Genomic DNA, 25,490 nt, shown 5'->3' on the forward strand with positions numbered 1-25,490 from the left:
GTTGTTTACCACTTTACTGGTTTAGCCACCACGGGGTCGGCGCCATCTTAGGGGCGTGATGTGCATTGTCATTATGGCTCCCGACACCTTTCTTCACTAACATACTCAAGAAGTAGGCCATGGCTCCACAGACACTCAGCATCACTCCAGGAGTGGAGGTTGAGGCACCGTTGTTTGAGTTTAACAAATGTCATCATGACTCCCTTATGTCTTCACAAAGTTGCGCGTAACCACTAGATATTCTCTCCCTCTGGGCGATATCTCAAAACATGAAAGATGGGGACTGAGAGGTAGTGCACTGGGTTAAGCACACATTTTATGAAGCACAAGAATCGAGGTTTGAGTCCCCGGCTCCCCATCTGCAAGGCTAGGGGTAGGGAGGGTGTCACTTCATAAGTGGTGAAGCAGGTCTGCAGGTGTCTGTCTTTCTCTCTCCCTCTCTGTCATCCCCTCCTCTCTCAATTTCTCTCTGTCCTATCCAACAACAACAGCAACACAAATGGAAAAAGTGGTCGCCAGGAGCAATGGATTTGTAATGCAGGCACTGAGCCTCAGTGATAAGCCTTGAAGCAAAAAAAAAAAAAAAAAAAGAAAGAAATTAAAGCTACTTTCTCCCACATTCAGGAACTCTCAGCAATGACATTAATTTTTCTTGAAGTCAGATTCTTTCTTCTAGCATATTGAATTTTTTTTTTACTCAGAAAAGCTTTATTTTATATTTAGCTTTCTGATTCTGTGATTGCACCCTCCCCACCACATTCACAATATTTTTTGCTCACCCACAAGGATAAAACACACCTGATCCCATTATTGACACATTTATATCGACACATGAAGCCATCAGAGGTCCTTCTGAAGTGCTTTTTTTTTCCCCCTCTCCCTACCTATACATCCAGATGTCATCCTTTTGGCTTTCGGCATAAGAAAGGGAGACTCCTTTAAAGACAGAGGCTGGTTTGAGTAATCATCGTAACCCCAATATCTAGGACAATGCTAAGAATATAGTAAATCTTTCAAAAGATAGTCATTGAATAGCATTTGTCAGTGCTGTATGATAAGTATAAAGTGAGTAAACGAATCAAAACTTTTTGTGTTTACATAATGTATATACCTCAAAGTGAAAAACTACGCTAAGATAAAAACTCCATATCTGGATCTTTATAATTATGGCTCCCGATGAATCAATAACCCCCTCCATGTCCATACTCCTTTGAGATGTGTTGTTGCTGCTATTCTCCTTGAAAGGAAGAATCTATTTCCCTACTGTTGAAGAAGTTTTCTGATCCCAGACTTCCTGATACTCATTATTAAGAATCCTACTGACTGTACCTTTGCATTTCTGTCACCTTTGAATTTGTGTGCAAATTATATTATTTGTCTATCAGGTACATTCCCTTGAATAACTTACCAAGAGGCTTGTATTTCAGGCTCTTTCCTGTTTTCACAAGATCCTGTGCTAAGGTGAAGTCCATATTTCAAAGATTTCTGTCCATAGGCAGTAAAGGGTAGTATTGCCATACATGTTCACCCCTAACTATGATGTTTGGCTGCTGTCCTATGGGACTGGGGATTGTGCATGGGATAACTAGATCAAATTCAATATCTTATGGCATAAAAAGAACATAAAGAACATACCTAACAAAATGACATTTGGATAAGGGCAACTTTAAGCACCCTTACACAGATGTTTCTCCCTTTGTACTCTGGTCTTTGCCTATGTGATATATAACCACCTGTTAGTTGTATTCTTGGAAGCTTGGGGTGGACAGGCACACACTTGACGCTGTCCTAGCTTGGGATATCATATGTCTGTGTTCCCACTGACTTGATCAACTATATGGCTACTGCATGTACCTTTTCTCTCCACCCTGGGATGCAACTAATGTCAGGGCTCTGGAAACTAGATAAGGTTCTCGCCATCTGTGCATTCCTCGTGCCCTACTCACCTTGAATGTGAATGGCTAAGTATATTTCTTTGGACATGAGATTAAATGATAGATTAAATCCTATCAATTATAAAATCTAGTTCCCAAGATATTTTGCAGCTTTCCTGAAAACATGAACTCAGAACATTGTGAAGAAGATGGAAATGACCTACTGAAGAATAGGACAGTTGTAGGCACGGAAGAGAACTTGGTTTCTACATGGGATAGTCAGAACCACCTGCCAAGTGAGTGAGGCCAGTGAGGACCAGCAGAACCAACAACAAAAGACCAGCCATTGCTGCCAACTAGCAAAACTGGGAGCAAAAATGAATTATTGTCTCCTCATTAAGGGTCATTTGCCCATCAGTCATGGAAACACCCCCTATTCATGTGTTCAGCACACCACCTCCCACCACTATGACCTTCTACAACAAGATCACAGCCATTTTTCATAGTTTTTCTCTGCTTTCCCCAATCAAGGGTGGCTCAGAATCCACCTGCATTCATCTGTTTCCTTAAGATTCCGTACCTTTACCTTTTACCTACATCTGTTTATCTAGTGCTCACTAACAAGTAAATGAGTTGAATGAGCAATCTGATTTCATTCAGAATTCTGCCACATGAAACTACTGGTTGGGTAGACACCGCGGGACCTGGGCTCCACTCAGCACAGTGCACTGCATCCTGGATCCCTTCACATATGCCCACTCAGTCTCATTCAGCCCAGCCAAATCACTAGGGCTCACAACAGCCTGGACCCTGCCACTTTAGGAAACAGTTTCTTCTTCCCAGTGGCTTGGGTTATATAAAGAGAGAAAAATAAAAACTCATGAATAATTATAATTCACATAAGATAAAATAATTATGAAGCATTTTGAGCACAAAGTGATGCCTCCTCTATGTGCTTCATTAGGGCCTTTATTACCACCTGCAATATGTTCTTAGACTTTGTATCTACAAATGCTTCGTCTTTTATAATTTTATTTATTTGTGTATTTATTTTTAAATGTAACCTTATTAAAAATGTATTATCTTTATTTATTTATTGGATAGAGACAGCCAGAAATTGAGAGGGAAGGAGGTTATAGAGAGGGAGAGAGACAAAGTTACGCCTGCAACACTGCTTCACCACTCTCAAAGCTTTCCCCCTGCAAATAGGGATCAGGGGCATGAACACAGGCCCTTGGACATTATAACATGTGTGCTCAACCAGGTGTGCTACCACTTGGTCCCTGATTATTTATTTTTAGAGACTGAGAGAAATGGAGAGAGAAACCTACAGCACTGGCTCACTCTGGAAGCAACCCCCAGCAGATAGGAACCAGGGACCTTGAACAACAGGACCTTTATACATAGTAATATGTGCTCACTGGGTGTGCCACTAATCAATCCCTTCAGGTAGCTCTTAGCCAATGGCCTTTATCCATATTTATTAGCCCAAGAGAAACCTTGTCAGTTTATTCAACTCTACAGCAGTCTTTTTTTTTTTTCAAAAATGGAAACACTGACAAGACCGTAGGATAAGAAGGTACATTTTCACACAATTCCCACCATCACTCAGTATCTCATCCTGTCCCCTGATATATTTTCTATTTTTTAATCCTATGGAAGAATGTACCCAGGATCATTATGGGTACAGAAGATGGAAGGTCTGGCTTCTTAATTGCTTCCCCTCTCAACATGGGCGTTGGTGGGTGGATCCATACTCCCAGCTTGTCTCTCTCTTTCTCTAGTGGGGCAGGGCTCTAGGGGAATCCCAAGACTCCCTGGCTGGGGCCCCAGCTGAAGGGGTGGCCTAATAGTGACTAAAGAGTCATCATTAAAGTATGCCAGTCTTTTGCCCTTATTCAGCTTTTGCAGTCCTTACTTTGATAATGTTAGCTTTGGAGTGACTGAGGGAATTGTAATAGGAAGTAGGTGAGGAGGGTATCTAGGTCTAAGTAGAAACTATTTCATTAGGTACTTTATGGTGTCCTTTTAGGTCTTTCTACTTGCTTGCTTCACTTATTGACTAACTGCAGACTATTGTGCACTTTTTCTTTCAGGAAAATATTTTGTCCTAAATTATGGATACATGTGTACATCTGCCCTGTCTCATGGGATATGGTCTATATCTAGATTTTGGGGCTTTTTAAAGAAGAGAACCACCTGAAATGAAATCAAGGAGTCCTATGACAAAGGAAAGGTCTCACCTAAGTATTGATGATGAAGGACTGACATTCCAGGCCTGACATCTCTGGACACATTGCTAAATGAAGCATGCTGAGGTGGTACTCATTGCATTGATTGGGTTGGAATCAGCAGATGTAGTATTAGTTGGTATAAACTGAGAGAAGCATGCCCAAAAGTGAGCCCTATCTTAGAGGTTCCAGGACTGGGAGAAATTTGGGTTTTATAGAGGAAGCAGGAGGTTCCTACTGTCTTAGAGTTTAAGAAAACAATAGGTAGTTAGTTATTGCTATAGTCAAATTACTTGCCAATTGGGTTAACTTTGAAAATCCCATTGTTAGGATTTGCTGTTTCATACACCATCTCACCATAATTTACATCCTTTAACGTTATTTATATGTGGCTATATCTTATAAAGTAAGGTCCCCTGGTTTCTCTCTTCTGTTCTCTCTTTTAGGAGAGCCAATATTAAAAAAAAAAAAAAAGTCATTATTAGAAATGTGTTAACAATTTGAACTCACTGTTAAAATTCAGTCTGAAATTGAAAGTAGGGCACCAAAGTAAAAACCCTGAGGTGAGGGGTAGACATATGGCTTCCTGGGCCGGTGGAGGGTGGGGGTGGGTGAGTGGGATGGGACACAGTCTTTTGGTGGTGGGAATGGTGTTTATGTACACTCCTAGTAAAGTGTAGTCATATAAATCACTAGTTAATTAATATGAGAGGGGGAAAATTAATTGTATGTCTCGAAGTTTTTAAAACACAGACTGAGACTTCTTAGTATGTAGGCTGTGTATTTGATATGCGGACTCTCTCAAAAGCCTAGATCAAGTAGATCAGGGGCAACCAGTGGCACAGCTATTTACAGGATACTGGGTACTGTACAGCAAACCCTAACAAAAGGACTTTTCAAAGTTAACCCAATTACCAAATAATGTGATGATAACATTAACTATCCATTGTCTTTTTGAACCCTAAGACAGCAGGAACCACACATCTCCACTATAGAGCCTATATTTCTCCCAGTCCTGGAATCTTAGGATAGGGCCCACTTTCCCGCATACCTCTCCCAATCCATAACAAATAATATTGCATCTGCCGATCGCAACCTAATCAACGCAATGATTGCCACCTCGACATGCTTCAGCTCAGACTGTGTCCAGAGACTTCACGTGTGGAATGACAACCCTTCAGCTTCATTACTCGGGTGAGACCTTTCCTTTCATAGAATTCTCTAATTCCATCCCAGGTGGATCACTTTCTAACAAAGTCCCAAAACCTAGATATAGACCAGGTTCTGTTCTTCTTCTTCTAGCGTTTGCCCTTCTTCCGTAGCCAGTCAACAGCATCAGGTTGAGCCTGATGTAAAGTTTCGAGACCTCCTTTGAATCTGGAGAGGTGGCAGTCGTTGACTATGTGGGTCATAGTCTGTCTGGAGCCGCAGGGGCAGTTCGGGTCGTCTCTGGCCCCCCAGCGATGGAACATAGGGGCGCACCGGCCATGGCCTGTTCGATAGCGATTGAGGAGGGCCCAATCATAACGTGCTAGGTCAAAGCCAGGTTGACCAGGTTCTGTGAGAGAGAGTATATGTTCACACGTATCCATAAACAAGTGCAAAATATATACCTGAAAGCAGAAGTACACTAGAGTTTGCAGTGAGTACTCCCCTAACACTTCCTCTCCACTATTCCAACCTTTGGGTCCATAATTGCTCAACAATTTGTTTGGCTTCGTATGTTAACTCTCTTTTCAGTCACCAGGTTCCAGATGCCATCAGGATGCTGGCCAGGCTTCCCTGGACTGAAGACTCCATCAATGTGTCCTGGAGCTCCGCTTCCCCAGAGACCCACCCTACTAGGGAAAGAGAGAGGCAGACTGGGAGTATGGACCAACCAGTCAACGCCCATGTTCAGCAGGGAAGCAATTACAGAAGCCAGACCTTCTACCTTCTGCAACCCACAACAACCCTGGGTCCATGCTCCCAGAGGGATAGAGAATAGGAAAGCTATCAGGGGAGGGGATGGGATATGGAGATTGGATGGTGGGAATTATGTGGAGTTGTACCCCTCCTACCCTATGGTTTTGTTAATTTATCCTTTCTTAAATAAAAAATAAATTAAAAAAAATAAAAAATAAAAAAATAAAATAAAATTCAGTTTGGTTACACATTTGAAGTCTTAAGCACTTAGACAGAAGAAACATACGGTCTATGCATTAAAAAGTTTGAGACATCCAATCAATTTTCCCCATCTCATATTAATTAGGGATTTATGAGACTACAGGTTAATACAGTTAATAGGATTGTACATAAACACCATTCCCACCACCAAACAACGGAGTCCCGTCCCCCCACCCCCAGTGAAGCTAACCATCTACTCTCACCTTCTACCCAGAGATTTTTTACTTTGGTGTCATATTTCAGCAGTCTTTATAAGACAAATGCCCTTAAACCTGGGTTGAGAGTAGCCTTATTTATTTATTTATTTATTTATTCCCTTTTGTTGCCCTTGTTTTATTGTTGTAGTTATGATTGTTGTTGGATAGGACAGAGAGAAATTGGGAGAGGAGGGGAAGACAGAGAAGGGGAGAGAAAGATAGACACCTGCAGACCTGCTTCACCACTTGTGAAGCGACTCCCCTGCAGGTGGGGAGCCAGGGGCTTGAACCGGGTTCCTTAAGCCCATCCTTGCTCTTGGCGCCATGTGCACTTAACCCACTGTGCTATCGCCTGACTCCCCGAGAGTAGCTTTCTATGGTCAATTTCTCCTCATTGGTTTTCTTTTTTTTAATTATATATTTTTCATTTATTATTGGATGGAGACCGAAAGAAACTGATAGGAGTGGAGGAAATAAAGAGGGAAAGAAACACCACGTGTGAAGCTTTCTCCCTGCTGGTGGGGACCAAGGACTGGAACCTGGATCCTTGTGCACTGTCATGTGTGAGCTTAACTAGGTCCGCCACTGCCTGGCCTCATCACTGGTTTTCCATGTACATTGGAAACAAAAATAATTCCCAGTATATTTGGAGAACATCATCATTAGATGGTTGAGATCCCAGTTAAAATCAGCAACAAAACCCTACTAGAGTTTCAAAGTTCCAGAGTCAGTGTGATCACTAATGTGCCTCTGGCTGCTGTCAGATGCAATTGCATTTCTATGGAAATCGTTCCATCAAAATTGCAGCACCTGCAGATTCAGCTGTTGTGCCAATGGCTGCCAATTGCAACAAGTGAAGGGGGAAACATCTCCTCTGCTCCTCCGTTGTTATCAGCTTCCTTTCCAGTCCTTAGAAAGACTTGTCCCTGAATGCTCACACAGAAAGTAAAATCAGGATTTAGTCTCTGAATCAAACATTATCCTTCCATTTACTCTTACTCTCTGTCATGTTCCAGAAAAAAAAGAAAAAAAAAACAGTTTTTTTAGGAAAAAATTAAATGACTTAGCAGCAGTTATCTTCAAACATGGGCATTTTCTCCAATGCCAATAAGAGAAAGAAAGGGCATAGCTAAATCTCCACCTACTTTTTTTGGTTTGTTTTTTTTTAGAGTTCATAGCTATTCTTTTTTTGTCACTTTTTAAATTTTATTTATAAAAAGGAAACATTGACAAAACCATAGGATAAGAGGGGTACAACTCCATACAATTCCCACCACCAGAACTCCATATCCCATCCCCTCCCCTGATAGCTTTCCTATTCTCTATCCCTCTGGGAGCATGGACTCAGGGTCATTGTGGGATGCAGAAGGTGAAAGGTCTGGCTTCTGTAATTGCTTCCCTGCTGAACATGGGCGTTGACTGGTCGATCCATACTCCCAGCCTGTCTCTCTCTTACCCTACTGTGGCAGGGTTCTGGGGAACTGGAGCTCCAGGACACATTGGTGGGATTGTCTGTCTGTCCAGGGAAATCTGTTTGGCATCATGCTAGCATCTTGAAACTGGTGGCTGAAAAAAGTTAGCAAAAAAAGCCAAAACAAACTATTATAAAGCCAAACAAATTGTTGACTAATCATAAACCTAAAGTCTAGAATAGTGAAGATGAAGAGTCAGGGGAGGTCTCTGTTTTGTAGATAGCTAGTAGGCATATTTTAGTTATATTCCAAAGGGCCTGTGGCCATACTAGTTTTTCTTTTTTTCCTGAGCTTGAAATCTGATATGCAGATGGATCCAAGTTATTGTCTGGGGAGATGATGTCATGGCTGCATAAAGGACCAGAAAGTTGGATCTGGGAAGAGAGTAGCTCCCCATTATGGGAAAGGGGTATAAATATTGTTGACCGTAAACCCCATTGATTTGATGTGATCTGGGGTCCATATTCAGCTTAAGAGCCTATGTGACCTCTGCATCCCTGTAGATTTGAGCTCACGTTCTGTGGTCATCAGTAGGAATGTTCCAAGCTGCCCCAATATCGACCCATCTTCCTCAAGTGTAGCGCAGAGTATGTTGTCCAGCCTCCCTTCGGAAGAGGGAACATTCTCTACCGTGTTGATCCAAGTTGAAGGCAAGGTCCTATGTGGGGCCCATAAAGGGGTCTATTTTCTTGTTCCTGATAGAGATGACTGGTAACAATGGAGAGAGGGATTTATTTGAGGTCTAGGCCCATCATGTCTGTTTGGGTCCACCTACTCTTAAGTCTATCTGGCAGAGTGCATATTCCCATTATAATTTAAAACATCACATTTTATATCATACCATTAATGTAACTAAAAACCTGAGAAGGCTGTGGAAGCAGCATAGTGGTTACACAAAATTCTTTCATACCTGAGACTCTGAGGTCCCAGCACTTCCACAGCCAGAGCTGAGCAGCTGAGCAGTGCCATGATCTCTTTCTGTATCTTTCACTGTGTATCTCTATCTTGCTCACTCTCTCACTCTTTCACTCTCTCTCTCTCTAAAATAAATTAAAAAAAAAAAAAAAGAAAGAAATTCTGTAAGTCAGGGCCAGGTGGTGGCGCACCTGGTTAAGGGCACACCTTATAGTGCGCAAGGATCCAGGTTCAAACCCCTGGTCCCCACCTGCAGGAGGAAAGCTTCACAAGTGGTGAAGCAGGGATGCAAGTCTCTCTGTCTCTCTTCCTCTCTCTTTCCCCTCCCCTCTCAACTTCTCTCTGTCTCTATCCAATAATAAATAAATAAATAAATAAACATTAAAAAGAAATTCTGTAAGCCTAAGAGACTTTAATACAGAAAACAATCAGAGGAAGCACACAGTGTAGATGTCACAGGACTGGTTCAAGATAAACCTTCTATCCCTTGACTCTAGACAGCGTCTGATTGAGTTAAATGACGACCATGTGAAAAATGAGTAATAGTAAGAAATTGAGATGGGGGGATGGGTGGTGATGCAGCCAGTGTCACTCACATGTTACAGTGCACAAGGACTTGGGTTCCAGCCTCTATCTCAGCATTCAGAGAGGAAACTTCACAAGTGGTGAGGCAGTGCTGCAGGTATCTCCCTCTCTCTGTTCTACATCGCTCTCAATTCCTCTCTATCTCTACCCAAAATCAACTAAGCAAACTAAAAACTACATTTAAAAAGAAAGAAAGAGGGGAGTCGGGTGGTAGCACAAAATGCAATGACCCTCACAACCATCCCGATTCCAGCCCCGGGCTCCCCATATGCTGGGCTGTCGCTTCACAAGCGGTGAAGCAGGTCTGCAGGTGTCTGTCTTTCTCTCTGTCTTCCCCGCCTCTCTCCATTTCCCTCTGTCCTATCCAACAACGATGGCATCAATAATAACAACAATAATAACTACAACAATAAAAAAACAAGGGCAACAAAAGGGAATAAGTAAATATTAAGAAAAAAGGAAAGAATGAAAGAGAAAGGAGGAGAGAAAGAAAGAAAGAGAAAGAGAGGAAGGAAGGAAAGAAGGAAGGAAGGAATTGAAATAGTCTATCTCTATCGATAGATACCCCTCTACTTGTCATTGTACAGGACTGTACCAGAGATATTGTGATCTGTATAAAGAGTGTGATGGCCTGCATAAGGAGCACTGTGAGCACTGTACCTGAAAAAAAAGTGTAGCAAAACACCACATAAGCAGATAGGCATGGAATCCACTTCCCAGTGCAAAGTGCCCTAGCCACTAGAATTTTTACATTTCCTGAAAACAAAAAACGTACAATAAAAGTTACATGAGATTTCAGTGCCCTGTGGGGGATGCATTGGATGGACCTTCTCGTGGTGCATCCCGTGAGTACCCATTCATTGGCGAAACTGACGATCCTTCCTAGCCGACTGAATCCACATGGATCCCAGTCACTTTCAAAGCCAGCAACAAGCAGCTCCTGACAGCTTTCAACCTGACGCTGTTGACTGGCTACGGAAGAAGGGCAAAGGCTAGAAGAAGAAAAAGAAGAAGAAGAAGAAGAAGAAGAAGAAGAAGAAGAAGAAGAAGAAGAAGAAGAAGAAGAAGAAGAAGAAGAAGAAGAAGAAGAAGAAGAAGAAGAAGGGAAGAAGAAGAAGAAGAGGAAGAAGAAGAAGAGGAAGAAGAAGAAGAGGAAGAAGAAGAAGAGGAAGAAGAAGAGGAGGAGGAGGAGGAAGAAGAGGAAGAAGAAGAAGAAGAAGAAGAAGAAGAAGAAGAAGAAGAAGAAGAAGAAGAAGAAGGGGAAGAAGAAGAAGGGGAGGAAGAAGAAGAAGAAGAAGAAGAAGAAGAAGAAGAAGAAGAAGAAGAAGAAGAAGAAGAAGAAGAAGAAGAAGAAGAAGAAGGGGAAGAAGGGGAAGAAGAAGAAGAAGAAGTGCCCTGTGGGACCCTAAAGTCCTTCAGGACCCACACAAAGGCTTTATTTTAGACAGTGCAACTTGCTGGCTTCAGATTTTTGAGACCAGGTCCTTATATTCACAATGTTTCTTTGCAAGGTATTCTGAGAATATATGTTAAAAACGCAAATAAAGGGGGGAGGGCGGTAGCACATAGTTAAGAGAACATCGTACCAACTGCACGGACCCGAGCAAGGATCCTGGTTCCAGCCGCTGGCTTCCCACCTTCGGGGTGGGGGTGGGGGTCACTTCACAAGTGGTGTGTGTAGAAGGGGTCACTTCACAAGTGGTGAAGCAGATCTGCAGGTGTCTTTCTCTCCCCTGTATTCCTCTCCTTTCTTAGTTTCTCTATGTCCTATCCAATTAAAAAAATGGGACAAAATAGCCTCCAAGAGCAGTGAATTCGCAGTGCATGTACTGAGCACCAGTGATAACCCTGGAGGCCAAAAAAAAAAAAAAGTAAATCAAGTGATAACCTACAGTAGCTGTTATTGCATCTGTAAATGTTTTTTTTATAATTTATTTCTTTATTAGGGAATTAATGTTTTACATTCAACAGTAAATACAATAGTTTGTACATGCATAACATTCCCCAGATTCCCATTTAACAGTACAGCCCCACTATGTCATTCATCATCTTTTATGGACCTGTATTCTCCCCACCCACCCACCCACCCACCCCAGAGTCTTTTACTTTGGTGTAATACTCCAATTCCATTTCAGGTTCGACTTGTGTTTTCTTTTCTAATCTTGTTTTTCAACTTCAGCCTGAGAGTGAGATCATCCCATATTCATCCTTCAGTTTCTGACTTATTTCACTCAACATGATTTTTTCAAGGTCCATCCAAGATCGGCTGAAAACAGTGAAGTCACCATTTTTTACAGCTGAGTAGTATTCCATTGTGTATATATACCACAACTTGCTCAGCCACTCATCTGTTGTTGGACACCTGGGTTGCTTCCAGGTTTTGGCTATTACAAATTGTGCTGCCAAGAGCATATGTGTACACAGATCTTTTTGGATGGATGTGTTGGGTTCCTTAGGATATATCCCCAGGAGGGGAATTGTAGGATCATAGGGTAGGTCCATTTCTAGCCTCCTGAGAGTTCTCCAGACTGTTCTCCACAGAGGTTGGACCAATTGACATTCCCACCAGCAGTGCAGGAGTGTTCCTTTGACCCCACACCCTCTCCAGCATTTGCTGCTGTTACCTTTTCTGATGTATGACATTCTCACAGGAGTGAAGTGATATCTCATTGTTGTCTTGATTTGCATTTCTCTGACAATCAGAGACGTGGAGCATTTTTTCATGTGTTTCTCGGCCTTTTGGATCTCTTCTGTGGTGAATATTCTCTCCAAGTCCTCCCCCCATTTTTGCATGGGGTTATTTGTTGTCTTGTTGTTGAGTCTGATGAGCTCTTTATATATGTTGGTTATTAAACTCTTATCTGATGTATGGCATGTAAAGATCTTCTCCCATTCTGTAAGGGGTCTCTTGGTTTGGGTAGTGGTTTCTTTTGCTGTGAAGAAGCTTTTTAATTTGATGTAGTCCCATAGGTTTATACTTGCCTTAGTCTTCTTTGTAATTGGATTCTTTTCATTGAAAATGTAAATGTTTTTTATGAATAACAACTTTGCATGAAATACAATTCACAAAACTAAAAGTTTTTTTAATGATGTCTCTAATGCATTTTCTTGTTTGTTTTTTTTTCAGGCTACTGGTATATTCTCCTAAAACACCTGCTCACCCAGTCTAGTTTATTAAGAAGAAATAGCTAAAGAAAACTGCACCAGTAAGTTATCTCAAAGGTCTATATTACAAGAAAACACTCCCTGATTCCCCATCTTTGCTGCTTGTTGTCCAAAAGTCTACTTACTTGTTAGCAATGTTGCACAAAGACTTCAGGCTTCTATACACAAAGTCCACAGCTGAAGCGAGACAAGTATTGACACTAGATTAGATTCTTCCTCATTCTAAGGTCGTACCCAAGGGTCGCTGTGTCCCAAGCTGCTGAAACCTTAACTTTATAAAACTTGAGTAATAACAATAGTATTAACAAACATCATTCCATACTGGTGGTCAGCAGTATCAGGAATGCAGTGGGAGTAAAAGAGACCTTAAGAGCTGCTATTACTCTTATCTTACAGAGAAGTGATTTGAGTCTTAGACAAGCTAAGCTATCCAAGGCTACATGGCTGGAGATTGTACAGTCAGGGTTCAAATCCAGGGTTTTATCTACTTTTACATAACTTTTTAAACAATTTTTAGCAGCTAACGCCTTTTAGATAAACACTACTCAAACTCCAAGTAAATGTAATAGACAAACCTGGCTGATAAGATTTCGTTTTCGTTTGAGAGAGAGAGAGAGAGAGAGAGAGTGAAAAACCCGGATTACAAATCATCCTTCAATGCTGTAAGGGCAGGGCTCAGACCTGGGTCATGCATGTGCAAAGCAGCACACTGTCCAAATGAACTATTTTGCCAACCCAGCTGGTAAGGTTTAACTGCTTTGTGGACCTGAAGAAATTCCCACAGAGGGTAATCAGGTGGTAGCACAGTGGGTTAAGCGCACGTGGAGCAAAACACAAGAACCGGCTTAAAGATCCCAGTTGGAGCCACCGGCTCCCCACCTGCAAGGGAGTCGCTTCACAAACAGTGAAGCAGGTCTGCAGGTGTCTGTCTTTCTCTCCCCTTCTCTGTCTTCCCCTCCTCTCTCCATTCCTCTCTGTCCTATCCAACAACAAGGACATCAATAAAACAACGGGCAACAAAAGAGAATAAATAAATAAATAAATAAATAAATAAATAAATAAGAAATTCCCAGAGAGCTCTGGGATCTGCGTTACAAAGTGAAATGCCTCTCCCACTAAGCTGCTTCCAAATGGTGTAGATGAAAGGACTGCCAGGTAGATCAAGTCCTCTGAAGTCCTTGGGGGGGGGGGGGGGGACGTAGCAGAAATGGAAGTACATACCCCAGTGTTGAAAGACTCATATCCTGAACAGTTTTCCCAGTGTCTACTTTCCTCTTTCTCCCTTCCAGTGGACAATTTTTACTGATAGCAGAAAGTACTGTCACCCAGCTATCAAAGAGAAAGAATGTGTATTATACCTCTCTAGCTGAACTGGCTAACAGAGAAAAGACTAGCCAAAGGAGAATTAGGGCAAAGAAGAGTTTCCAAAGAGCGTGCGCGCGCACACACACACACACACACACGCGCGCGCACACACACACACACACACACACACATACACACACACATACACACACATATATACACACACGCACACACATGCACACACACATATACACACACACATACACATACACACACACGCACACACACATATACACACACATGCACGCACACATACACACATACACACGCACGCACGCACATACACATGCACACACATACACGTGCGCGCACACATACACATACACACGCACACATACACACACATATATACACACGCACACGTACACACATACACACACGCACACACACACATACACATGCACACACACGCACATGCACACATTTTCTTCAATAGTTTGCTTTCATGCCCTTCCATTCTAGGATCCAGGCCTTGTATACAACCCATCACCTGGTTTATTGTGGTTATACTGCCCTTATTCAATTAAGGTCAACCTCCTTGGGCAACCTCCTTTTTTCCCTCAATTTTTCTGCCATCCTTGTGTCCTTCAGTAGCCTATTTCAACCCCTGTTTCCATACTCATTGCTTTTCTCAACTTAGGCATTAGTAATATTTGATGTGGAAAATGGTCATTTCCTCAGAAGCTAGAATTTTCAGATTACCTTTGAAAACTCCATTTTCTGTAAGCCACTTTGATTCTCTGTGATGGCCTGGAGTATTTAGCTTCGTTAATTTGATGAGCACATTAAAAAAAAACACTTCTCTACGGTCTATTAATTAGATGTATTTTGGTGATTACTTTCAAGAACTTTGCTGGCACTCATAGTCATCAGTTTAATGAAGCTTCTGGATCTCCATCCTAGACTCTAAATAAAATTTTTTTTTCAGGAAATAATGATAAAAGGTACAAAGTCTAGGGAGTCCAGCAGGAGCGCAGTGGGTTAAGCACACATGGCACAAAGCACAAGGGCCTGAATCCTTGAGAGCTTGTCTGGAGGTTCTAGCAGGGGAGCGCAGCTACTCCTATACCCTTAACCGAAGACTGGTCCATCTCTATTGGGGGAAGGCCGTCCTCTTTGACCAAGAGGTCAGCTTCAGTAGGGACGCACATGGAGTAGTGAGGGAGAAAGGGGACACCCGCCTAGCCAGCCAGATCAGCCGAATCAACCCTGGAGATCAATGGGGTGACAGATGTCACAGCGAGATCGCCCTCACATCCATCTTTCTATAACCCATGTATTAGTGAGATGTATACAAAGCTGAAGTAAAGGAAACTTTGCTGAGAAAAAAAAAGTGTAAGTTTAGAGTTGATAATTCTGCCCCAGGTGAAGCTCACATTATAACCTCTCTCATAAAGAATAGGGAAGCTATCAGGAAGGGAAAGGGATACGGAGTTCTGGTGGTGAGAATTGTGTGGAATTTTAGCCCTCTTATCCTGTGGTTTTGTCAGTGTTTCCTTTTTATAAATAAATAAATTTTTTAAAAATAAATAATCTCTCTCTGGATACTCAGTTGCCCAAACCTGGATGGAGCCAGTAAGAATCCTTACTGCATGTTCATCAAAGCTAAAAGGTGTAGAGGGAAATCTGTTCATACAGAAGTCATTCAGATTTTAAAATATTAATGGCTTACATTTCTAAGACAGACTATGTACCTGGCTCATTATGAGAGCAGTTTTCTTTATGTTCAAGTTTATGTCTCTTGAGTAATATCAAAACTTAAAAAAAAAGTGGGCAGAGGGAATCCTAGAATATGATGGCGGAGGAGGACTCAAGTGGGTGGTTAGAATATGGAAAAGTGAGAAATGTGGGAATCTGGTTAAGTGCTCACATTACTATGCACAAGGACCCAGGTTCAAGCCCCTGGTCCCCACCTGCGGGGGAAGCTTCACGAGTGGTGATACACGGCTGTAGGTGTCTTTCTGTCTCTCCCTCTCTATCCCCCCCTCCTTTCTCAATTTCTTTCTGTCTCTATCCAGTAATAAAGAAAAAAAGAAAGAAAGAAATACAGAAAGAAAAGTGAGAAATGTTTCACATGTATCAACCAGTGTATTTTACTGTGGACTGCAAACCATTAACATCCCCCCAATAAAGGGAAAAAGTGAAAAAAAATTTTTTTTAAGTTTTTCATGTGCTGTAACTGGGAACCATTCCAGACATAGTCTGCTCTGTTTACTTACAAAGCACATCTGCTCTGTAAATAACAATTGCCTTCTTGAAAAATATGCTTCCAACTTGGATAATCATGTAAACAAAGAGTTTCTACATCAAGAAACAAAATGAGAAGGTAAATATCATATCTTATTAAAGTATTAAGAAACTTTAAAAATTATTGTTTACTCTGGAAAGGGAAAAAACACTTCAAATTAAGAGAAATGTTTTTTTTTCCCCTTTTGTTGTCCTTGTTGTTTTATTGTTGTAGTTAATATTGATGTCATCGTTGTTGGATAGAACAGAGAGAAATGGAGAGAAGAGGGGAAGACAGAGAGGGGGAGAGAAAGATAGACACCTGCAGACCTGCTTCACCGCCTGTGAAGCGACTTTCCTGCAGGTGGGGAGCTGGGGGCTCGAACAGGGATCCTTAACGCTGGTCTTCGTGCTTTGCGCCACGTGAGCTTAACCCATTGCGCTACCCCCCCCCCAAGTCCAAAAGAAATGTTTTAACTAAACAAATATACCTATGTTTAGAAAATGTAATAGAAGCCTAGAGTAAGAATTCAAAAGACATTATTCCTACCAGAAATTCTCTAGGACTGGGAGCTCACTCATAAACCCAATGGATTGAATGTCTTACCGTTCATTCATGAGTTCCTGTATTGGAGCATCATGCATGGCACCAGAGGACCGCCAGATGGCAGAGTGGCGCTAGGATCTCTCTCCTCACCCCCGCCCCCATTTCTCTAAAAATTAATCAGTGAAAAGCTGGAGGAGTCTGTTTAGGGATTATATGTGAGGCCCAAGGGTTAACATTTTAAAAAAATAACAATAACAGTTTCACCTAGAATTTTTGCTGCAATTTAATGGATTTTTTTTATCACCTAGAAAATATTTGAGAGCCTAAGTGATAGTTTGCCAGAGAGGATACCTGCTCTGCCATGCCTACACTCTGAGTTCAAGCCTTGGCACTGTATGGGAGATGCTGTGAAACTGATGGAAGTTTGGCACTATTCTCTCTCTCTCTCTCTCTCTCACTGTGTCTCTATGTGGACCATGCATTTTCAAGACTCAACTTCTACAAAAAATAATAAATTACAACAAAAAATTATTTAAAATATAATACAAAGTCAAAATACAATGATATATTATGTACTATATATAATACACCTTAAATCAAGGTGAATCTCTAACTTAATTTTGAGAATCATACATGAAACCTTAAGACAGATCCAAATTCTTCATGCCATTTTTTTCTTTTATTTTTTCTGCCATGTTCCATTACTGACCCCTGCTGTACATTAAGTGGATTTTACAAGGAATGTAGATGTCTTTATCTTCACAGATTTCCTTTCTACTAGTTATTGTTTCTTTTTTAAAAAAGATTTTGTTTATTTATTCATAAAGAATGATAGACAGAGAGAGAAAGAACCAGATATCACTCTGGTACATGTGCTGATAGGGATTGAACTCCGGACCTCACACTTGAGAGTCTCACACTTAATTCACTGTACTACCTCCTAGACCACCTAGTTACTGTTTCTACACACGCACACTAAAATTACTATGTCTCAGCGACATGTTTCTATCAAGTGGCTACAAATATATATATATATATATGAGAAGCTGCAGGGTTCCCTTACGCCAATTAGAAGTGTTTGTTTAAAATTCTGTTTGACTTGTTGTGCTACTGAAATCATTAGCATCTCTTTCCAAAGAGCTTTGGTGTTTTGTTTTTTTCATTATACTTTAGAAGTATTTCTCCTATCAAGGTCCTGGAGGTGGTACAACAGTAGAGTACAGGACTTGCAAACATTAGATCCCAAGTTGGATCCCCAGCACTGCATATTCAGCAGTACTGTTCTAATCCCCTGTGTTTCTCTGTCTCACTCCCTCTCTCTCCTTAATTGCTTTAATAAATACATCTTTAAATATATATATATATATATTTCTTGTTGTCCGGGAGACGGTGCTATGGATAAGGCATTGGACTCTCAAGCAGGAGGTTACAAGTTCAATCCCAGGCAGATTGTGTACCAGAGTGATGTCTGGTTCTTTCTCTCTCTCTACCTGTATTTTCTCATCAATCAATAAATAAAATCTTTAAAAGATATGTGCTTCCTAGCTTCAAACATTCTGTATTTGTGTTTAGTTTCTATTGCTGATGTAATGATTGACTACAAACAAGTGACTGAGGTAAGACAGATACGTATTCTTACAGTTTTTGAGAAGTCAGAAACGAGTTGTATAGGGATAAAGTTCATGTGGAGGCCATATTCCTTGGTGGAATATGCTAGAGAGGAGTTTCTGTTTCTTCCTTTCTTTCTTTCTTCTTTTTCTTTCTCTTTCTTCCTTCCTTCCTTCCTTCCTTCTTTCTTTCTTTCTTTCTTTCTTTATTTCTTTCCTTCCTTTATTTCTTTTCTTTCTTTCTTTTCTTTTCTTTCTTTCTCCTCCAAGGCTATTGTTGGTGCCTGATGCGGCACTATGAATCTACTGCTCCTGGAGGCCATTTGTTCTATTTTCTTGGATAGGACTGAGAGAAATTGAGAGGGAAGGGGAGATAGAGAGGGAGAAAGAAGAACACCTGCAGACCTGCTTCATCACCTGTGAAGCTCCTCCCTGCAGGCGGGGAGCCGGGGATAGTGTTGCACTTAATACTCCATGTCCTTAACCTGGTCACCACAGCACATGTACCAGAGTGGTGTCTGGTTCTTTCTCACTCCTCATGTCTTTCTCATAAGTAAATAAACAAAATATTTTTAAAAGGATAAAGTACATGAAACATTACAGATGAATCTTGAAAACATACTAAATGGGCTGCAGTAGATAGCATAATGGTTATGCAAAAGGAATTTCATGCCTGAGGCTCCAAAGTCCCAGGTTTAATCTCCGGAGGAATAACCATAAGACAGAGCTCAGCAGTGCTCTGGTAAAAAAAAAAAAAAAAAAAAAAACTAAATGAGAAGACAAACTCAAAAGGTCACATAATATAAATAACTCTGTGTATGAGATTGAAAGCAAATTAATAGTTGTGAAAGTCTTGAGAGCAAGGGAAAGACAGAATGACAATGTATAAGTTTTTTTTCTATTTTGGGTGGTAAAATTTTCTTTTTTAAAACTTTAATTAATTTATTTATAAAACGGAAACACTGGCAAGACCATAAGATAAGAGGGATACAATTTCCACCACCAGAGCTCCATATCCCATCCCTTCCCCTGATAGTTTTCCTATTCTTTAAGCCTCTGGGGTATGGATCCAGGGACATTATGGGGTACAAAAGGTGGAAGCTATAAAAAAAATAGCTATTTTATTTTTATTTTATTTTAGGTCTATTTTAGATGTATTCCAAAGGGCCCATAACTTTACTAGTTTTTGCCCAAGTCATCTGGTATGCAAGTGGACCCAGGTTATTGTCTGGGGATATGATGTCATGACTGGAAAAAGGGCTAGAAAGCTGGATCAGGGAAGAGAGTAGTTCCCAAATATGGGAAAAGTGTACAAATATTGTTGACTGTGAACCCCATTGATCTGATCTGGAGCTCATATTCAGCACAAGAGCCTATGTAACCTCTACATCCCTGTAGGTCTGAACTTGCATTCTGTGGTCATCAGTAGGAACATTTCTTTTTATTTATTTTTTTTTATTTAAGAAAGGATTAATTAACAAAACCATAGGATAGGAGGGGTACAACTCCACACAATTCCCACCATCCAATCTCCATATCCCACCCCCTCCACTGATAGCTTTCCCATTCTCTATCCCTCTGGGAGCATGGACCCAGGGTCATTGTGGGTTGTAGAAGGTGGAAGGTCTGGCTTCTGTAATTGCTTCCCTGCTGAACATGGGCATTGACTGGTTGGTCCATACTCCCAGTCTGCCTCTCTCTTTCCCTAGTAGGGTGGGTCTCTGGGGAAGCAGAGCTCCAGGACACACTGGTGGGGTCTTCAGTCCAGGGAAGCCTGGCCAGCACCCTGATGACATCTGGAACCTGGTGACTGAAAAGAGAGTTAACATACAAAGCCAAACAAATTGTTGAGCAATCATGGACCCAAAGCTTGGAATAGTGGAGAGGAAGTGTTAGGGGATACTCACTGCAAACTCTAGTGTACTTCTGCTTTCAGGTATATATTTTGCAGTAGTTTACGGATACGTGTGAACATATGCTCTCTCTCACAGAAACTGGTGTATATCTTGGTTTTGGGACTTTGTTAGAAAGTGAACCACCTGAGATGGAATTAGAGTATACTATGAAAGGAAAGGTCTCACCCGAATAATGAAGCTGAAGGGTTGTCATTCCACACGTGAAGTCTCTGGACACAGTCTGAGGTGAAGCATGTTGAGGTGGCAATAGTTGTGTTGGTTAGGTTGTGATCGGCAGATGCAATATTATTTGATATGGATTGGGAGAAGCATACGGGAAAGTGGGCCCTATCCAAGGGTTCCAGGACTGGGGGAAGTAGAGGCTCTATAGTGGAGATGTGAGGTTCCTGCTATCTTAGGGTTCAAAAAGACAATGGATAGTTAATGTTATCATCACATTATTTGGTAATTGGGTTAACTTTGAAAAGTCCTTTTGTTAGGGTTTGCTGTACAGTACCCAGTATCTTGTATATAGCTGTGCTATTGGTTGCTTCTGATCTACTTGGTCTAGGCTTTTGAGAGAGTCTGCATATCAATTACACAGCCTATATATTAAAAAGATTCATTGTCTTTGTTTTAAAAAAACTTCGATACATACAATTAATTTTCCACCTCTCATATTAATTAACTAGTGATTTATATGACTACATTTTACTAGGAGTGTACATAAACACCATTCCCACCACCAAAAGACTGTGACCCATCCCTCCCACCCACTCCCACCCCCCACTGGCCCAGGAAGCTGCATGTCTACCCCTCCCTACAGGGTTTTTACTTTGGTGCCCTAAGTAGGAACATTTCAAGTTTCACCCATTTCAGGACCAATTTTTTCAGGTGGTAGATAAAATATGTTATACAACCCCCTTCAGAGGATGGACCATTTTCTACCATTGTTGATCCACATTGAGGGCAAGGTCTTATAGGGGCCCACAAAGGTGACCATTATGTAGTTCATGATGGAGATGACCCATGATAATGGAGAAAGGGATCTATTTGAGGTCTAGGCCCCTCATGTCTGTATGGGAATCTCAGGACTCCCCATCTAGGGTCCCAGCTGATGGAGAGGCCTGATAGTGACTAAAGAGTCATCATTAAAGTATTCCAGTCTCTTGCCCTTATTCAGCTTTTGTAGTCCTTACTTTGATAAGGTTACCTTTGAAGTGACTAGGGAAAGAATAGTAGGAAATAGATGAGGAGAGTATCTAGGTCTAAGTAGAAACTATTTCATTAGGTACTTTATGGTGTCTTTTTAGGTCTTTCTACTTGCTTGCTTCATTTATTGACTCACTGCAAACTTTTGTGCACTTTTGCTTTCAGGTATATATTTTGCCCTAAATTATGGATACATGTGTACATCTGCCCTATCTCATAGGACCTGGTCTATATCCAGGTGTCGAGGCTTTGTTAGGAAGTGGATTGCGCTAAATGAAATTAAGAAGTCCTATGAGAAAGGAAGGGTCTCACCAGAGTAATAATGCTGAAGGGTTGACATTCCATGCTTAACATCTCTGGGCACATTCCGAAGTGAAGCATGCCAAGGTGGTACTCATTACATTGAATAGGTTGGGATAAGCCAATACAGCATCATTTGGTATGAACTGAGAGAAGCATATAGGAAATTGAGCCCTACCTTAGGAGTTTCAGGACTCGGGAAAATTTGGGCTTTATAGAGAAATTACTGGGTCATTTGGAAGGTCCACGTCTAGCCTTGTGAGAGTTCTCCAGACTGCTCTCCACAGAGGTTAGACCAATTTACATTCCGACCAGCAGTACAGAAGGGTTCTTTTGTCCGTACAATCACACCAGCCATTTGTTGCTGCTGTCCTTTTTGATGTATGCCATCCTCACAGGGGTGAGGTGGTATCTCAGTGTTATCTTTATTTGCATTTCTCTCACAATCAGTGACCAATTTTTCATGTGTTTGTTAGCCTTTTGAATATCTTCTGTAGTGAATGTTCTGTTCATATCCTCTGCCCATTTTTGGATGGGGTCATTTGCATTTTTGTTGCTAAGTTTGCTGAGCTCTTTGTATATTTTGGTGATTAGTCTCTTGTCTGATGTATGGCATGTGAAGATCTTCTCCCATTCTGTGGGGGGGGTGTCTCTTTGTTTGTGTGATGGCTTCTTTGGCTGTGCGAAGCTTTTCAATTTGATGTGTTCCCATAGATTTGTTTTTGTTTTAGTCTTCTTTGCAATTGGATTTGCATCATCAAAGTTGTCCTTGAGGTTTAGGTGGGAAAGTGTTCCACCAGTGTTTTCCTCTAAGTATTTGATAGGTTCTGGTCTAGCATCCAGATCTTTGATCTGTTTGGAGTTGACTTTTGTTTCTGGTGAAATAAAGTGGTTAAGTTTCATTCTTTCACATGCTTGAAACCAGTTTTCCCATCACCATTTACTGAATAGAGCCTCCTTCTTCCATTTAATATTTGAGCCCCTTTATCAAAAATTAGATGTCCATAGGTGATAAAATTTTCTAAAAGAAAATATTTTATGCCACTGTGTTGTTGTTGTGGTCAGGTGTCGGGCTGTACCGCGGAGAAGAGAGAGGAAGTCCAGAGCAAGTGGGGTACACAAATCTTTATTATAGGATGGTGGGGTGGCTCAGGCCATGTGGAGTCAGCCGACAATGCCCGTCCCCACTACCTGACCACAGGGTGAGAGAAGGGAGAGAGATCAGAGAGAGAGCCGAAGGAGCCGAGAGAGAGGGGGAGCCGAGAGCTCAGAGAGAGTGGGGGGTTGAGGGGGCTTTAATTGGGCAACAACCAGGGGTGACGTGTGGGGCCAGGATTGGTTGAAGGGGGCACTGCTAGGATTTTGCGGGGCGTGGTAAAACCTGGGGGTGGAGACTGCATCAGAATAATTCCTCAGCGTCATCTCCTCCTTTCCCTTTATATCTAAATGGACACAGTAAAGAAAAATGGAATGGAGCATGCTTAAATGTTATTAAAGAGTGCCGTGCTCAGGTGGGAAGATGTAGGACTTTCTGTGGAGGAGGGAAGGCTTAAATGGCTGCCAACCTTGTGAGATTTATGCTTCCTCCTGTGCTCAACCCCTCTTTAGAGAGAGAGACTTACCTGGAGGGACTCATCTCATAGGTTTAAGTGCAGCCTGCTCAACTATCTCTTCACAATATCGCTACATCTTTTTTATCTTTCTATCTAGTCATAGCATAAGATGGTTCAAAGTCTGTAAAAGACTATCATGGAGCAGAAACCTTTTGGGCATAAACCTAAATGATATAACAAAACAGGAAGGGACAAGTAGGGGAGTAGTAAAAGCCAGTGTGAAGTGAAGGGAAGGATTGGTGTGTAAAGGAACGTTCCCTGCTTGGGGGGGGAGGGGCAAGGGTACATAATGAGGGGGAGGCGGGAGGGCATGACCCACCAAACAGAGGGGCTATTTGGCATTGTATAGTCCTCAAGGCAACAGTCTGTAAAGTCTGTGAACTACTCAGCATCAGTCTATGAAAAACCAGCAGTGTGAAAGGAAATAAGCTACTTTAAAATTGTGTAAAATGTCTATAGGGTATGCCAGAAAGTCCGATACAAGTCTCAGTCCAAAATAGATGGCTAGGGGAAGAATTGGCAGGGGATGAGACGCTGCATGAGGGAGGTCAGCCGCTGGAATTCTGCTTTTCTGTAGATAACCAGCTGGAACCGCCAACACGTAACAGGCAAATCAGAAGCAGGAACGGCAAGCAGGCATTAAGAAAGTTCTGTCCTTGGAGTCTGTGTATCAGGTTCTTCAGATCACGTTAAGTGACATCTAGAGTTTAGGGAGGTGTGCCACTGTAGTCGTGCCATCTAGTGGGTGACGTCTGGGTGTGCAGGGGTTCAGATGGTTTTTCCGGGATTCCTGTGAAAGAAACAATCTGCTTCTCGTGGTTAATTAGAACTTGTAACAAGTTATAGGTTTGTTATAGTTGATACCTCGATGATTGTAATTGGTTTAAATCTCTTTATGATTTTATTTAAAGGTCTTCTAATGTGACCTCCTGTAGCAGTCTCTACTGCAGGATATTGAGACCAATTTTAGCTAAAATATGTATTTTAAACAGAATCAAATTGCTTAGAGAGTTAATGCATTTTCGTGACAATGATTTTAACGTTAACAGTGTCAGATTGATGCCAGATCTGTTGTGGATTAATTTCCACAAGATAGTTTACAGGGCACCTTTGGGGGCCCTCCAAGGGTGTCCTGTATATAAATTTATATTTTTTAGTTTTGGGAATGTATAGTCACGTTAAACATTTAGACTTTTACCTTAAATAGTTACCTTAGCAAATTAATTTTTACCTTGTCTGGTAATAATGTAGCTATAGGGTTACACTTTTGAGTGTTACCAAACTTGAGACATACCCATAAACATTTAGTTATAACACACTGGAAGAAAAAGAACTTTTGTTATAACAACATATCATTTTAAAAACAAATTTATATCTGTCATTAGTCACACAGTTTAAGACTAAACAGTTACATATATACCAAAAACTATATAAAAAATCAAAAGAGGGAGAAAAACAAAAATTTTGGAATGTTTCTGGATGCCTCCAGTAACTTTGGCTGCATCCAGCATTTTTATATAAAGCCAATTACCTTTTAGAGTACTCCGAGCAGATGGGTCATGCAAAAAAAAAATTTTTTGTCATTCAACACACTCACTCACAAAACACAACTGGCCAGTAATAACATAAGACATTCAGGGAAAGGGTAGGAGAGAGGTCTCTGTGAACCAGATTTTGTAGGTACTGCCATGTCGTATTACGGGTCCTGGGATGTATCCTGCATCTGGTCCTCTTGTTGTATTTCTTGTTCTTCAGGGATAACAGAGCCATCCCTCGTATTGTTGGACAGGCGGGCAGGAACCCAGACAGGTTTAGAGAAATTTTGAGGGAAAATGCATGCGAAACCCCTTCCCATGGTCAATAGTGGGTCAGGCCCTTTCCAAATTTTATCAGGTGGGTCTCTCCATTTGACCTTAATGGATTGGAGGGTAGATGGTGTTTGCCAGTGAAGAATGATAGGAGGTAGGTCCGAGTTATTGTAAATATTAAAGAGATTTAACGTAGTTAAGGCTTTTGCTAGCTGGATATTCAGGAGGTACATTCCTCCTTTAATTTTATTTAATTGAGCGTTAAGAGTTTGATGGGCCCTCTTGACAATGCCTTGTCCCTGTGGATTATAG

Source organism: Erinaceus europaeus, chromosome 1, assembly GCF_950295315.1.
Source record: "Erinaceus europaeus chromosome 1, mEriEur2.1, whole genome shotgun sequence".
In the NCBI taxonomy this organism is placed as follows: Eukaryota; Metazoa; Chordata; class Mammalia; order Eulipotyphla; family Erinaceidae; genus Erinaceus; species Erinaceus europaeus.